General features: G+C 37.2%; 1 long non-coding RNA gene across 3 annotated transcripts; it reads right to left on the bottom strand.

Moving 5' to 3' along the window:
• Positions 1-6,769: 6,769 nt before the first annotated feature.
• LOC146694472 (uncharacterized) lies at positions 6,770-10,744 on the bottom strand. 3 transcript variants are annotated; one of them, XR_014914891.1, is made up of 5 exons: positions 10,393-10,744; positions 9,616-9,681; positions 9,116-9,271; positions 8,571-8,663; positions 6,770-8,281 (listed from the first exon to the last, which is right to left on the bottom strand). It is a non-coding gene; the product is annotated as an uncharacterized LOC146694472 (long non-coding RNA). The 3 variants fall into 3 exon arrangements; XR_014914892.1 differs by lacking the exon at positions 10,393-10,744 and adding an exon at positions 10,225-10,265; XR_014914890.1 differs by lacking the exon at positions 10,393-10,744 and having other exon boundaries at positions 9,616-10,267.
• Positions 10,745-15,980: the final 5,236 nt, after the last annotated feature.

Here is a 15,980-nt window from a genome sequence, read left to right as displayed (position 1 = left end):
TCCACTGGGCTGCAGAGCTGCTCCTCAGACAAGTACAGTAATTAGAGAGTGTGTGTAGTAATATGGAAGCTTCCATAATGATTGATGCTTTCCTGATCAGCGGAGAAAGCCTTGCAATGCTAATAGGCTGAGGGGCTTCAGAAGAGGGGCTTCTATAAGAATACCAACTTCACTGATTTCTAAGAGCACTAACTTAGAGGATTAATCTTATCTTTTTTTCCTATTTAGCTCCTATGCTACCAGGATGCAATATGACAGAGTTTTTCTTTAACTGTAGCTTCTGTTAGCTTTTATTGTTAGTGTAAGTCAATTTAAGCTTTTATAGTCAGTGTAAGTCAATTTCGATGGTATCTATTTTTTCATACTGTCATACCCTCATGAAATTGATCCAATACTGTTTTTAAAACTGCCTTACTTTTAACAGATGCCCAGCTGATATCAATCTGTTTACAGCCTCTCTTTCTTTACTGTATGTACAGAAGGTTAATCACTACTTGTAGCATTCCAGCCGGACTTTATTCAGACGATGCACTCAATGATCATTACGGATGGACCATGGTGGGGTATTCCAACCCATTTATTCACAAATTGCCATAGACACATCGTAAGAGCTGTAATCATAACATAAAACAAATAAACATTCACTTGATATAACCACGTTTCTGTTATGCTAATCAATTCACAGAAAAGGCACAGGAGGTGCTAGCATCAGCCTGCTAGATCGCTCATAAACTTATTAACAATCAAGTAATACATTTACAAATTGTCCGAAATGTAAACAACAAGTACAACACACAAACATACCTGTTTGCCTTCCAGCTAGATGCTAATTTTAAGATGGATGGAAAACGATAACCTTCTCATTAATAATCCTTTCTGTGGCAAGCAGTTGCGGTACCATCTTCCTTCCCGGAAGTTGCCCGTTCCGAATTTCAAAATAAGAGTTTAATCTATATTATAAGGTATAATTCGTTCAGGGATTTAACTATTTGAAAAATATCAAATAAACAAATAATCTGGGTCATTTACACTACTACATGCCCTCCCACTGGTACAGCCTACAATATGATAGTTTGTCTTCACACTGCAAGTGGGAAATAAATCTCTGTGTGTGTATATCTCGTGTTTCATTAGCAAAACACAGAAAAAGTTTAGCTAAAAGTGTAGTGGTTTATTGTGCTTTTCTTTCTATGCCACACAAGCTGCATTACAACATGTGGATAGTGCTACATTAACCAATGGATCTGATCTATACGATCATTGAGTATGTATGTAAATATTTTATTGTATATACACTGACTGGGCACATTATCAGGTACACCGTGCTCATACTGGATCCCCTTTTGCCTTCGGAACTTTTTTATTTCTTTTTCCATTAATTCAGCAAGGTGTTGAAAACATTCCTCAGAGATTTAGGCCCATATTGATATGATGCCATCATGCAGTTGCTGCAGATTTGTCAGCTGCACATCCAGACATTTCCTCTTCATCTCTGTAAACCCGAAAGATGGTTGTGAAGGAAAATCGCAGTGTATAATTCTATAAAGCATCTTGTGTGGCAATGTTCAAAGTTCTTCCCAATTAACCAATCATCTTAACCATGTCTAGCATGCGAAAATACATTACTGTCATATTATTATTAACATATTATATATGTGTTAACAATCCATTGGACAGGTGTAAAACAAAGTGACTTGTGACTGTTGCTCGACAGTCAGATGACACTTGTAACTGCAGCAAGCACATCAGTGGGCTGAATGGAGATGATGTGATGGCATAGCTAAAAGAAGTTATGTCAAGAAAAAGTAATTGGCAGTTTTTTGTCTCACCTTTTGTCCTTTATAACTTAACGTTCTCCCAAACAGGCACTGAAGCATTTTTCTTTTCCAGCACTCCTGGTACCCATCTTTCTGTCTCAGCACCTGTTCCACCCATAGAGACTGCTGCCTGCTTGCCAATATTGTGTAGTTCACTGCAGTACATTGTCAGAAAATCCCATCTCTGTATCAGTTTAAGAAATAGGGGTGTATGCATGTTTTTTGACAACACTGGAACTACCACAGCATCAGAATTTTTATAATAATTTATAACTTTTGGATGTTTGGATAATAAATGTCAGAGAAAGCACAGGTATCATTTTAAATCAGCAATGAAATCAGAAACGCATTTTATTGTTCATGTTCATGGTAGAGCATGTAGCATGTGGTAGACTAGCCTTGATAAAATGGCTTAATTGGGCCCGGCTGAGGCCAATTAGAAAGTGCTGCATGTGCCAGCCTAGGGCCACTAGGATGTTGACAAATCTGGCCACTGGGACATTTATTACTATTCGTATTTGTCTAAAAGCCAGCTGGAAATCTTATTCATTCATTTTTCTGCACAAACTGTGGGTAATACCAAATTGTTTCAAACAGGGGTGCAGTTGTTGTAACAGGAACTGCTTTACAGCAAAATTTTCAAGACAAAATTCAACTGAATTATAATATCCATGGTTCTGGTTCTTTAGCTGTCAAAACTTCAGTGTCATAGAGTAATAATATATGACACGTACATGTGAACAGCGAAAATCAGGCAATCATAAATGTTATTTTTATTTTGTTAAAAAAAAGATTTATTCATTCAGAACATGCAAGCACATTTCCTGCAATTCTTATTTCACACTCGGCCAGTTTCACACACAGTTACATCTGGAAGCTGCCCAGTGCAGCCACAGTCTGTGCTGAGATTAGTATTCAGGCCTCAAGAGAGTCATTGTAAAGGACACAGTAGTGGTTTGTGTTGCACAAATTTGTTTGGGTATTTCAACTTGCAACTTTTAATATCATTAGGCTTCGCCTACATCACCCGGGTTAAACATAATCATCTGTAATGGCTGCAGTGCACTCTCCAAGATTTCTGCATTCTATTTCTATGGCACTTTAAAAAGGCTGGGCCAAATTATATGAGGTTATGTTTTACACAGCAGTTATTCATTTGAAATTGTTTTGCTGAAGGGTCGGGTGGTAATGCAACTTAGAGCCATTTCAACAGCTTGTCTCTGCATGAATTCTTGTCTTTAGAGCAGCTTATTACCTTTTCGCTGCTGTATTATAGCCTGGGGAGGGCAAAATGTTGAGTTGGCGTTACTATAAGACATGGTTCTAGAAGGTTTTTACATCCCCTACAGTCTAGTGGGTATTTCAAATCACCAAAGTGTCTTTTGAATAGACAAATGCAATAGCAAATCATGCAGAGTGATGCCGAATATAAAATTTGTTTTCATACGTGCACAAATATGCTGTCAAAAGATTTGTGTCCTCCCACTGTTCAGCTTTCCTCTTCTGCATTTTTGCTTTGTTTGATAGTATAACGTTCAGGAGCTACAGGCAAAACCTGATCCGAACCTAGATCTTAAACTGAGGCTGAGACGATAAAGTATGCATGTTCCCCTTACCAGCCTGACCCGAAGAGCTGCAAACTACTGAAAGAATTTCATTAGTAAATGTTTCAGCTGATGATTTAAGCCTCCCATTACATGAATTTCATAGGCTGTCAAAACACAGCAGAAGCTCAAACTGGTAACTGAGAAAAAGTATCAGAGTAAAACTCTGATGGAGACATCTCATTATTGTTTCACCTTATTACAGTTCATGCTTCTGTTGTCTCGACTGTTGAGACATCAGTTTGAGCTTCTGTTGGCTGATCAGTGGAGATTCCTACACAATTACTCCACAGAGGGGAACCCTGCTGTATGCTCTGTAGCCAGCTGAGTGAGCAGGACAACCTGCTGCCTTTCATATTAATTGGTGATAGCAGTTATGCCTGACCAGTGAAAGTACTGAAATACTTGGAGGTACTTCTGTGAAAGTCGGCTGTTAGAGCTCTAAAACTAATGCTCCACTGAACATCACAGGGGGTCCTTCTTCCTGTGGCTAACCAGTTATACAATTCTTCCTCTTTCTGCTGAATTAGTATATTTTATAAAGCATTTTTGTTACAGAGATTGATGTTTAATTTTGGGTTTTTTTTTATTCTAATTAGCTTCTGCCAAGTCTAAGTATTAGAAACTGATTTTTTTAAAAATCACAGATAAAGATTAACGTTCTGTGAAGGGAGAATTTACTGAACTGCCACATCCAATGCATAATCCCAAAGTTGCACGAAAGACAACCATGTTTAAATAACAAACCGCATATGAACACTTTGTCATCAGGAAGTCAGTGAACATATGGTGAAATGGATGCGCCCTCCGCAGTTGGTTTACCTGCAATTTGCAGTCGAGCCTCCACACTGATTCCTGCAGCAGCCGATGGTAGCTTGTTTGTTTCTAAAACATCAATCATAGTCACCTCCTAATGACTTATTCATTAAGTTCTCCAAAACACACATCTAGATGATGAGACTGGAAGGAGCATGTTTCAAGACACACAGTTGCAGAGTCTGCAGTCAGCATTCTGTGGAATTAAAGCCACTATTAATCAATTTTAGCCGAGCTGGAACAGATCCCAGACGCATGATCCTAAGAGCAAAAGACTGAGAAATGTGCTCTGTGAGTTTCTGTGTGTGTGTGTTGTTGGTGTGTGAAAGAGACAGGGTGGAGGGAGTGCAAATTCAAATACTAATGATGACTTGTAAACCACAGATAAACCATGATGTCAGCACAAAGAGCTTTATAAACTGGAGAACAATTAACTCCAAAAATGTATCTCATTTTCTGGTTGAGTGACTTTCTGATGGTTGCGCACCTTCATATTGCAAGATAATTATTTTTATAATGGTGATTAGGAGCTTATTCCACTGTTGAGTCCACTGCAAATCACTTGAGATGAAAGAGCCAGTTACACGCCCAAAATATTGTGTGATTGGCACCATAGGAAGCGTCATGCCTTACACTTTATGTTTTCCGGTCGGGTAAGGGAATATTACTGTGATCAAGGGTGAATTCAAAGTGTAGCTCTAGGGTACAGAAAGCCTTTCCTGAGCTTCCTGCAGGGAAAGGACGACAACGTGTGTCCAGCTGTCAGGCTGCTGGCCTCTGAAGTGATACCCTGGGAGGGTGCAGTCTGCAGTGGGTGGTTGCAACACAGCTCCTGAGGTGGCCCCGTCAATTGGGTTATGACAGTGCTCTACCCCTATTAAATATCACTGTGTCCTTGGATCGTGCTGCTGTGCTACTATTATTGCTCTTACATAATAGAAACATTATGACTTCGATATTTTCTTCTTTTGAAGTAATCCATGCAATTTGGTGTAGAAATCACATGCGGCTCCAGCAGAATTGAACTGACCACGTTTGGAGGAGGGAAAACAGTTTTTTATGTTGAGGGAAGCAGATTCAAAGCAGCAATTTTTTGTGCGTTGTATGTTTGTGGATTGTTGGTCGTTTTTTTTAACCCCCTTGAAAACACTGACCAGTTTTCTCATTGGCAGTGAAATTTATTTTATTTTTTTTCATCGACAGAAACACATTTTTCATAGTCCAGAATTTTGCCACAGAATCAATTCTGCATTGCGTTCAAGACTCCAAAACACAGCTGGGACATCTTGACTGACATATGATACTTTGCTTTGTGAAAAACTCACACTGGCTGCCACATATTCCTTTGCGTATGCTTGGTTTATCATCTGTGATTTGGAATGAAGACAGGTGGAGTGAGTAGTGATTCTCTCATTTGAGGGGCTCTTGGCTGTGCTATGACACATGGATAATCCAACAAGGAATCAATCATTACATAGTTATTGAGGTAATAGGTGAGCAAATATGTTTCCTGGTGGCTGTCCTTATTATTCTGGGGCTAGTGGGGCCCCAGGAGACTGTAGAGCCAGATGGAATTGAAGTGTTGTCACTACTGACTGAACAGGTAATGAATTACTCCAGGACAAATGGGCCGCCACAAGGGAGATGAAGAATCCTACCACAAAGGGAGAGAGAGTGAGTGGCAGCATCCACCAACACACTTTTCCCCAATTTTATCCCTGTAAATTTTTTTCAGTCTAACAAAGAAGTAGTGAATGGTTTGTGGGTAAAAGAGTGAATGGATGATTCAATTATGGGGAACCCTTAGAGACAAAAACCAAAGGATCAAACTAAATACACTCAAAAAAATGAAACGTTGACTTTAATTAAAATTATTTTGTCAACAGGTTCCACGAAATTGAATTATGTTAGTTTAAAGCAAAAATCTTTAGTTCATCTAATTTAAAAAAACTACTTAAGATTAACAAGACATATTTAAGACTAACTAAATCAAGTTATGTTGTATGAACAAAGATGATATATTTTCAGGTTAGATAGTTTAGATTAGTTACTTCAACACATTTCTTATTTGTGGCAGTAAAATGTTAAATTTAAGTTAGATTAATTCAAATATTATATTTTCAGCCACCTTGTGCTTTATTAATTAGTTTTACATAAATCTATTTTGTCAACAGGTTCCACACAAATGAATTAAGTACATCCAAATTATTTTTTAAAATTTCTTTTATTGCCAACACATTCAGTGAGCATTTGTGTAAACCCAGTCCAAAATAAAACACAACAGCTCATTAGGGTTAGTAATTAACAGTATGTAGACAGATGCAACATCAAGACTTTAAATTAAATGTCTGTATCTACCAGAAATAGAAGAGAGAGAAAAAAAACGCATTGAAGATCACATAACACATTGATAAGATGACACTTGAGTTATGCACATGTGATGCTAGTAAGGTCTGTGAGTGTTTTTTTCTTTTAGTGTCTAAAATGGATAGCAAAGTTGCTATTTGCAATGATTGCTTAGGGTCAGTCCAGTAACACAATGCCAATGAAGTGCTTTCCTTTAACAATGCAAAGTGAAGTGTCCACCTCAACAGCCACAATTTTAAAAAAAAATTATGTAACAACAACAACAACAATAATAATAATAATAATAATAATAATAATAATAATAATAATAATAATAATAATAATAATAATAATAATAATAATAATAAATAGTCCACTGATATTAGCAATCAAAGAAAATTACATCACCATCCCAAATAAAACTTTAACAAAACATGCCAACATTATGGTCTAACAATAAAACAGCTTGTCAGCGTACAGTTTTTTTGCAACAGCACAGCAGTAACCATTTAACACTTGCCACTGTCAACATTTATTTTACTAGTGTTTGGGCAAAAAACTTCAGATGGAAACATTTTAACATGGAAACAATTGTTCGTCTTTAAAAGTCCACAAAATATACATTCATCCTGCATTCCCAACTTGGATGATCTGATATCCTCGTGTTGGTGTTGTTCCCAGACCATCATGAAAATGTTGTCACATTGTTGTGACGTTATTCTTTTGCGCGCCAAGCCATTCGTGCATTTATGAAATTCCAATGTTGCAAGGACAATATCAATTCTGCTTACTGTTTATTAAAGGGTTACGGTTAGGGTTAGGGTCAGTTGATCGGCGGACAGAGGCGGTTTCACGCAGCTTAAGTACAGTTTTTTGTTTTACGCCGGTTTTTCCCGAAGTCGCAAAAGTATGACGTCACAACATTCTGATTGGTCACTTGCAATGTTGATCCTGGAACAACATTTAGTATGATGATCTGGGAACAACACCAACACGAGGATATCAGATCAACCTCCTAACTTACCCTTATTTTTAGTATGTATTGCAATTACCTTTACAATGCACACAATGTAACACAAACTGAATATGAACATATTTCCACCTCATAACAATATGCCTTGAACGCTAATATACACACCACCCTTCAACATTTCTGGTGCAGTATCATCTCTCAATTAAATCCTTTAAATCTCAATACTTTTGATTGTCTCTTACTAGCCCCCCACAACAGTAAAATCTCTCAAATTGTAGTAGTTTACAAACTTTTCAAAATGTTCTAAATTTCTCTTAAATGTAATTTTCCCGTTATCTGTCATTTACAAATTACCATTTTATTCCCATTCAGCCTCCGAAAAACTTCTGTCCATCTGACAGAACATTCATCATCCAAATTAAAGGTTGGCTTATTCATTCAGTGTATTCTTGAGCAACTGTACCTTGGTCAAGAGTATGCTGACATACAGATGAAGGAAGAGCTTCTGAAGTACTTCAAAGAAAGCTTTCAGTCTTGAGGTTAACTGAGATTCAGTGCATATATCCCACCCATTAAGAGTGCACATGCAGAGGCCAGGTCTTCCAGGTCATGCAGGACACACTAGATGGTTATACCCACATCGGCTGGAGGAGTGCTGGCATCAGCTCTTTCGATGGTAAAGATAGCAAGGGTAATTTGTTCCAGCTCCCTCTGAACAGCTGTAGCTTAGACACAAAAACATAGAAAAATGGCATCCAGTTTTAAAAAAAGAAAGAAAAAGGGCCAAAGCTACCCTTTAATGACGTAAACACAATATTAGGAACATGCACCCCAGTGTGCCACTATTTCAGACTACAGATTCAACGATAAATATAAATAGTTTGGGTATACAAGAAGATTTCCCAAAACATTTAAACAGGTTCCATGCAAATTACAACAACAACAACATGCAACAACATTAGTTATTCAAAATTTGGTTTAATACAGATAAAAAACTAAACTAAAATTACCAACCAATTATTCTTTGAAGAGGATGCTTGGGTCTTCATTCAGGTAAAAAGGTAGTGCCCTGAGGACACACTCCCTCCCCTTTTCAATACTTTCCTTCTGTAGAGAGTGGCAGAGATACAGGAAGAGAAAACAGATATACTTTAGGATGACAGAAACTCACATTATACGCAAAATGAATGACATATCCACTGCACAGATAGACATGTACACAAGACCAACTAATCATCACATGGACATGAATAGTTAACCTGTTGGGCAGGGTTTCCACCACATTATATATGTCCATAATGGAGGTAAAGACAAACTAATACATCATCTTTTTTGCATTCAAAACATAACATAAAAACATTCACTTCTGGTTTAACCTAAATCAAGGGATCAGATTTTACATATGTTTAGGTAATTTAAATTTTCCAACGTTTTGAGTACCAAACTTTGTCTTGCTTAATATAAATGTAAGTGCACTGTGCAGCTACCATACACTAGCTGTTTAAATTTGAAAATGATCTTATTAGCCATAATATTTTGCTACCAACAGAATAACGCACCTGTGTGGCTGGGGCCAAAGTTTGTCTAATTTTCTTCCCTGCAACGCCTCCTTTTTTCTTGAAGACTTTTATGAGCTGGTCAGTGTATTGGTCAAGTTGTGTAAAAAGCCTTGGAACATGTGCAGCAGTAGTAATCCTCACATATTCTGCTTCCACCTGAAAATATGTCAACAAACACAACATACTGTACTGTAAATATACATACTATATGTACACATATACAAACTAAAACTAATGTAGTAAGACCTCATTAAAGCTATAATTTTAACACAAACATTTACACAAAATGCTAATGGAGCCATTACAGCTTTTATTGTTATTTATCAAGTTCCAAAAAATATTGATCACAGCTGATCTGAAAAGAATTTCATGCCTCAGGCCCTTGAACTGCAACCATGGTTCAGATGTGGAGAAGAAATAACAGGGGCATGGGATGGGTCACAAAAGAAAACTTAACTTATAAAACAGTTTTGTTTTTAAAAGTATAACAGTTCACATACCACATACAAGCTCAGCAATACCACATACACCACATCAGTATAGGAGGGAGCAGGTAAAGGCAGGATCTGAGATTTATAAAGTAAAACAAGAAATTCATTACTTAATTTCAAGAAGCAAATTATTGTTTGAATTACAACTAAATAAAATACTACTCAGAAGAAAAGCAAGAGATTGACACTGCCATGTGCTAACTTTCTATAGAAGCAATTATCACCAGGTCTGTCGACCTCCATTGTCTGTCCACTCATATGTCTTGAATAATTTTATTAAAAAAATTAAGTGTGTACTTTCACAAACTGTAATTTATAACTACATTGATATGTATAACTCCGCTAGGAAACATGCTGTATTTACAGACCATTTTTACATAATACAGATTACTGATAGAGCAGAACAATGGTGTCACAGTGGCTTTCGCCCTTGACTTTTTGGATTTTAAATGTCACTTTATGCTATCCTTGCTATCCTATTCGATATTTCCGACTCTCGGATTACAGAAAAGGAATCCCAAGAAAGCAAATGGAAAAATAACCCCTTGAAAGAATAACCCCATGAACCCCTGTAGCTAATCCCTTAATAAAACAAAAAACAATAAAAATGTTTCTTACACAGTCCACAAAATAAGCATGTCCAGGACCCAGTAAAACTAATGTAGAACTAATGTAAAACAAGCGCACGCAAACGATATAACATGTCTTGTAAGACAAACGCAAAATATAACCATGCTGGACATATAGATACTACACAACATAGTCAAAGAAAAAAAGTGGTCTTACCTCTCAAAGAAACAGTAGCTTGGCGCCAAAACAGCCTTTTTCAGTTAAATTTGAAGTCTTGCGCATGAGCAGGCACAAGCCGTGAAACCTTCTTGTTCTGCGCGGTTTCATTACAACTGTTTTTGCATTACTGCCACCTTGTGGATATACAAGGTATATCGATCCTAATTGACTTAACTTAAATGTTATGCGATCAAGTAACACATTAGTATTATGTACGTTGAATAATAGACACAATTACGTAGACTTGATTAGAAAAACATATGTTAACTTAACAAAAACATATATTTTAAGTAAAATGAAAATAAATAATTAATATACACTGAACAATCCACCTCATTCATTTTTTTGAGTGTATATTCAGATCCAAGCAAAGAATTGGTGACACAGCATTTTTTTTCCAGAATAAAATTACATGATACACGATAGTCAACCTTTCCAATTATAGAGTCCAACCCTTCCCACCCTCTTCTTTTTCTGGCTCCTGTTCTTGAAACCAGCTGATTTGTTATGACATTAGAGTAATGGTATTTCTCTGGTGACAGTCATTGCTAAGGGATATGATTACGCTGTGGTAATTATGATTGTTATTTCCAATCACAGCTGAATGGAGTCGGAGTGTGTTATTTCAGCAGCGCAGAAAGCACCAGAGTGACTATCTGCACTAGATGATTCTGATGGGGGCGATTCGAGATACAAGCGTTCTGCTGGCACAAGCACTGACAAATGCATTCTGTATTTCTGCAGGGAGACAGCAGACAATCTCACATTCTCTGCAGGTGGATCTACTGGTCGCTGAGACAGCTATATGACTTTGACAACACTTCAGTGGCTAGAGCACAGAGTAGTATGAAAGTAAACAGCAAACTCGGAGTGTGATTTCTTTTTTTTTCCGCCTCTCTCTGTTAAACTAAAAAAAGCACACTGTGAATAATCTAAGAAAATGTTGCAAATTAGTTTTTACTCAAATCATTTGGAAACAATTTTACACCTGAAGAAACATTTATTATGTTGAAGCAGCACTGGCACTCATTTGAATTGTTATGTCTGCCTGATTAATGCAAAACTATCACTGATTCCATTTACTCTTTTGGGAGGGGAGTTTCTAAAATTTTGGTGTTTAGCTGTTAAATGTTCAGAGTCGCAAATCACATTCCTGATGGTTCTGTTCAAACTTTGCTCCAGCGGCCACTTATTATGTACTGTAGTTTGTTTACTTTCAATAAGCTACAGTCATGGAAAAAAGAAAGTACACCCTCTTTAAGTTTTAAAGTTTTTTGCATAACGACATACAAATTAATCAGATGCTTAAGAAGTCTTTCACTTAGGTTGACAACAACGACCAGAGATAAAACATAACACTTGACATGTTACACTGTTTCATAAACATTGCCAAAAAACAGGGTGTATGTAGATTTTCACACATTGCTTCTCACTGTTTTCATAGGGATAAAAAGGGAAAGTAACAGCCAGGTGCTCCTAATAAAATCAACTTGATTAATCAGCAAGTAAAAACGTTTTGGCAGTTTGCTGGTCTTTCTAATTCAGGTGTGTGAGAACACGATGACAAGACAGAAAGACACCGGCAACCTTAAAGAAGCATTTGCTGCTGCTTATCTGTCTTGGAGGGGCTATGAGGCCATTTTCAAACAATTTAAAGTCCATCATTCCAGAGCAGGAAAGATTAGTCACAAGTGGAAAACATTCAAAAGGTTGCCAATCTTTCCAGGAGTGGACATCCCAGAAAACTGATCCCAAGGTTAAACTGTACAATGCTCAGAGAAACTGCAAAAATCCAAGGAGCTGCATATCAGACTCTGAAAGGCTCAGTTAGAATGTAAAATGTTAAAGTTCATGACAGTACAAATAGAAGAAACTGAACAAGTCTGGCTTGCTTGGAAGAATGGCCGTGACAAAGCCTCTTCTCTGCCTGTGCTAAGATGCTCCAAAATGCTGGCAAATCTCGATCAGCTAAAAAAGCAATTTTAAAGAAAAGCCAAAATTCGTCCACAGCAATAGGAGAGACTGATACAGGAAAGCATTACTTCACTGACTTGAGACCATTACTTCAATGTACTTGAAGTAAGGGCTACCTTGTGTATAATGACACTATGTAATATGCCATGTGTTGTTGTTCACCCTAGGTTCTCTTTACCTCATTTAAGACCTGCTAAGAACCAGATTATTTTCATTACCTAAAACATAAAACGATAGAACTGAAGAAAGGTGAACCTTCTTTTTACCAAAACTTTAAGTGCTTATTGCTGATGAAACACACCACATTTCTACGGTAGGTGACCATGTCACTGTTCCTACGCAGCTCTATAAGTTCTTACCAGTGTTGATTAAGTACCATTAGTTTAGTTTTATGTTCAGTGTGTTTCTAGCTCAAGCTGGAAAAAAACAGCTCATATCAGCATTACACTAATTGCAAACTAGGCTTTTAATGTTGTGCTATGTGAAACATAGTTGTTCCCATTAAACAAAAAAATAAATGGTTATCTGAGGTTAATAGCCCAGCAGCCTTTTTGAAATAGAGCGAACACATTAAGACTGAATCACAGCTGATGTGACAGCTCTGTTGTCCCCACCTCACGAGCGAGTGGAACTGCTAACTAGTGCTTAACAAGTGCTAAATGCCAAACTAGTGATCCATTCAGTGACAATGGTGATTCAGTCAATAATGAAACTTCACTGCTAAAGATTTTTCCTGCTGGACACGTTTAATGATCACCAGCTAACTTTGCTTATCTGCCATGTAGTCCTTAGCACTGCTGGCAGAAGCACCAGAAAAATAAAATAAGGGCTGCAAAAGTTAACCAACACAAAGATGTTGAAGTTGATAACTAAACATAGAAGAACCACAACTACAACCAAAAGAGTTTTGTAGCTCTTTGGGAAACTTTTGGGTAATAACTGTCGCATAATCACAATGAGCAAGTGTTTTCATGTTAAACAAAGTGACACACAACATTGATTCATTTTATAAAGAAACTGATTGAAAATATATTAAAGGATGTTTTTTCTGAAAACACATTCTTAAAACATGAATTTATGCATAATACTGTGCAAAGGTTTTGAGCCACTCATCATTTCTTTACATTTTGCTTCCATGGGGCCAGACTTAGTTGTCAATGTTCTCCGGACTAGCAGTTGTCTGGAAATTTTTCTGTGAACATTGGTTACTTTTTCACTCATTTTCAGCCTGGTCCTTGTACAGTAGCAGGAGCAGAATGATGTTGTTGTTGACAGGTGACCTGTTGAGGGTGTCCCCTGCCTGTCGCCCTATGGTAGCTGAGGTAAGCTCCAGCCCTCATCCCGCCAACCTGACAAGGAATTGAGCCATTTGCCAAACATGTTGCATATCTCTGCATGGTGTGCAGTGTGTCCTTAAATTTGAGGAAACTTGTCAAGTGGAGGACAAAAGAAGAAGAATCAGACCAAAAAATGATGAACAGTATCTGAATTTTAAGTCCTTAAAAAGCAGAGAAAACCTGAGCGATGCCTCTGGCCCTGACTCATCTACTGTTCACCAAAACTTCAAAAATGGTTTCAATGGAAGTCATCAGTGTCAGGTAGCCATTCATTACGAAGGGTATGACAGATTACATAAGAACCTAACTAGCATATATCCAAAAATTTTGTTAGTGCGAGGTGTGAAAGATAAATTATAACAGGTGATTTCATACAACAAAAATCATTTATAATTTATTCATTTTTATTTTACTTTACTGTTTTACAAAAACAAAATACTTGAAGACCTGTTTCCCTTTACAGGAGCTGGAGTGGGCAGTTGGCTGCATGTAAAAGGTCGGAATGGCCAAACCTATGAAATGCCTGATGTCCCAGGTCACTCTTTCTTTCCTTATGCTTAGTTTTTGGACATACTTCCAGTTTGACAGAACTGACCACTAGCCAGATCTCCACACCTAATCTCATGTTTATTTGTTTAAATAAACAAATTAGCTTTTAAGTGAATGTGTGTGCGTGGACTGCTTCTCTTGTTACAAGCTTAACCATGTTTGTAACACTACCAGGATACACACTCTGAAACATCCTATGCATTCTGTCATCCGTCTGATCAGTGGACCTGACTATGCCTGCATTCTTGCTTGTATAGTTTATGACAAGTCAGTCCAGTCGCATGTGAAATAGGAATGAGAAAGTGTTGTTTTGAAGCAAACGAAGTGTGGCAAAAAGTGAAAGCTGTTTTAATCAGTTTCCATCCTGCTTTTTCTTGCACGATTGAACAAAGTATGCCAATGAGCACTGCGCTTAATATCACTAGCATACATATAGTAATCATAATATAAGAGAAATACAATTCAGTTCATGTAACCCTTTCATGAAACAGTACTCTGTTTATTACAGTACTCTGTTTATAGTAACCATCGTCCTTAATGTAAATATGTAAGAAAAATTGTGTATGTTTCTGTTCTGTTTCCTGTGTACTGTTTGTTTGTATATGTGTCTTTCTGGCTGCTGTTACAACCAAATTTCCCCTTGTGGGACAATTAAAGGATTATTCTATTCTATTCTAAATACTGTGTTACATGAAAAAAGAAAAGTAATCATAAGCCAAGGTGAGCTTGCAGGTTTTTTCAGGCTTACAGCTTCCATGAACAGCTGGCATCAGACATGTGAACTGCCTCCTTGACCTTCTTTCAGGGATCTTCTGGTCTCTGGTCGATGAACTTCAACCCTTCCCACTTTTGGTGATGTGCGCAGATTTGCTCTGGCGCTGTCCGTTTTTACTGTTCATGCTATTTCTAGTCGTTACTCTTATAAGCAGGGAAGCATTCTGAAAACTCAACCAGACCTTGAGTTGAGATTATTGTGAAGCTAAGAATGCACTATTTGTCCCTTAAGTTGTAAAATCACAGGTACATTCCATTTGTCATTATGTGCCAGGGTAAAATGGGTAGCATTTTAAAATACGGATGAAAAAAATATTCTTGTTTTTTCAAACTCTTTGGTCTGTTCTCAACCATAAGGTGCTATTGGTTTTCTTTTGAATACGTAGTGTCTTTTCGTTGTATCTTAAATCATGCTGTGCTTATATTTGTAGTTTCATTTCATCTCGTTTACATTAAACAGACTTTAAATCTTCAGCCTCTCGCTGTGACTTTTTCCAGCCACTTGCATGCATAAAGACTCTACTCAGCAGATGTTGGTGCTACCAGTAATGAAAAGAATCAGTCTACCAACCAAATAATAATTTACCACCTCTATCCAGTCAGCATCTGCTGAGCAATAAATATAAATTGCTTAAATTTGCTAGGCATGTTAATGTAACTCACCATCTGTACTAGTATACCTTTAGTTTTTTTCTGCAGTTTCTATGGCTGGCACGTGTGAACAGACAGATGCACGACTTACACTTAGCAAATAAAACACAGACAGAGAGATGAACATACGTACACAAATACAGTATAAACTATTTAAAAGAAATGCTCACTCCAGCATTTTTGCTAAATTGAAAGTACTGTCAAATATTGACCCAACAGAAATATCATGTCAGACATTTCCTCTTTTCTGCACCAAAAATATGTGCTCTCTTCTATATTAAAAGCAAAAGTTCCTGCTGC

This window comes from Copadichromis virginalis, linkage group LG14, assembly GCF_057382275.1.
Source record: "Copadichromis virginalis isolate Kocher_CV1m ecotype Utaka linkage group LG14, C_Virginalis_male_GT1.1, whole genome shotgun sequence".
Classification (NCBI taxonomy): Eukaryota; Metazoa; Chordata; class Actinopteri; order Cichliformes; family Cichlidae; genus Copadichromis; species Copadichromis virginalis.
This window is presented reverse-complemented; position numbering and strand designations above follow the sequence as displayed.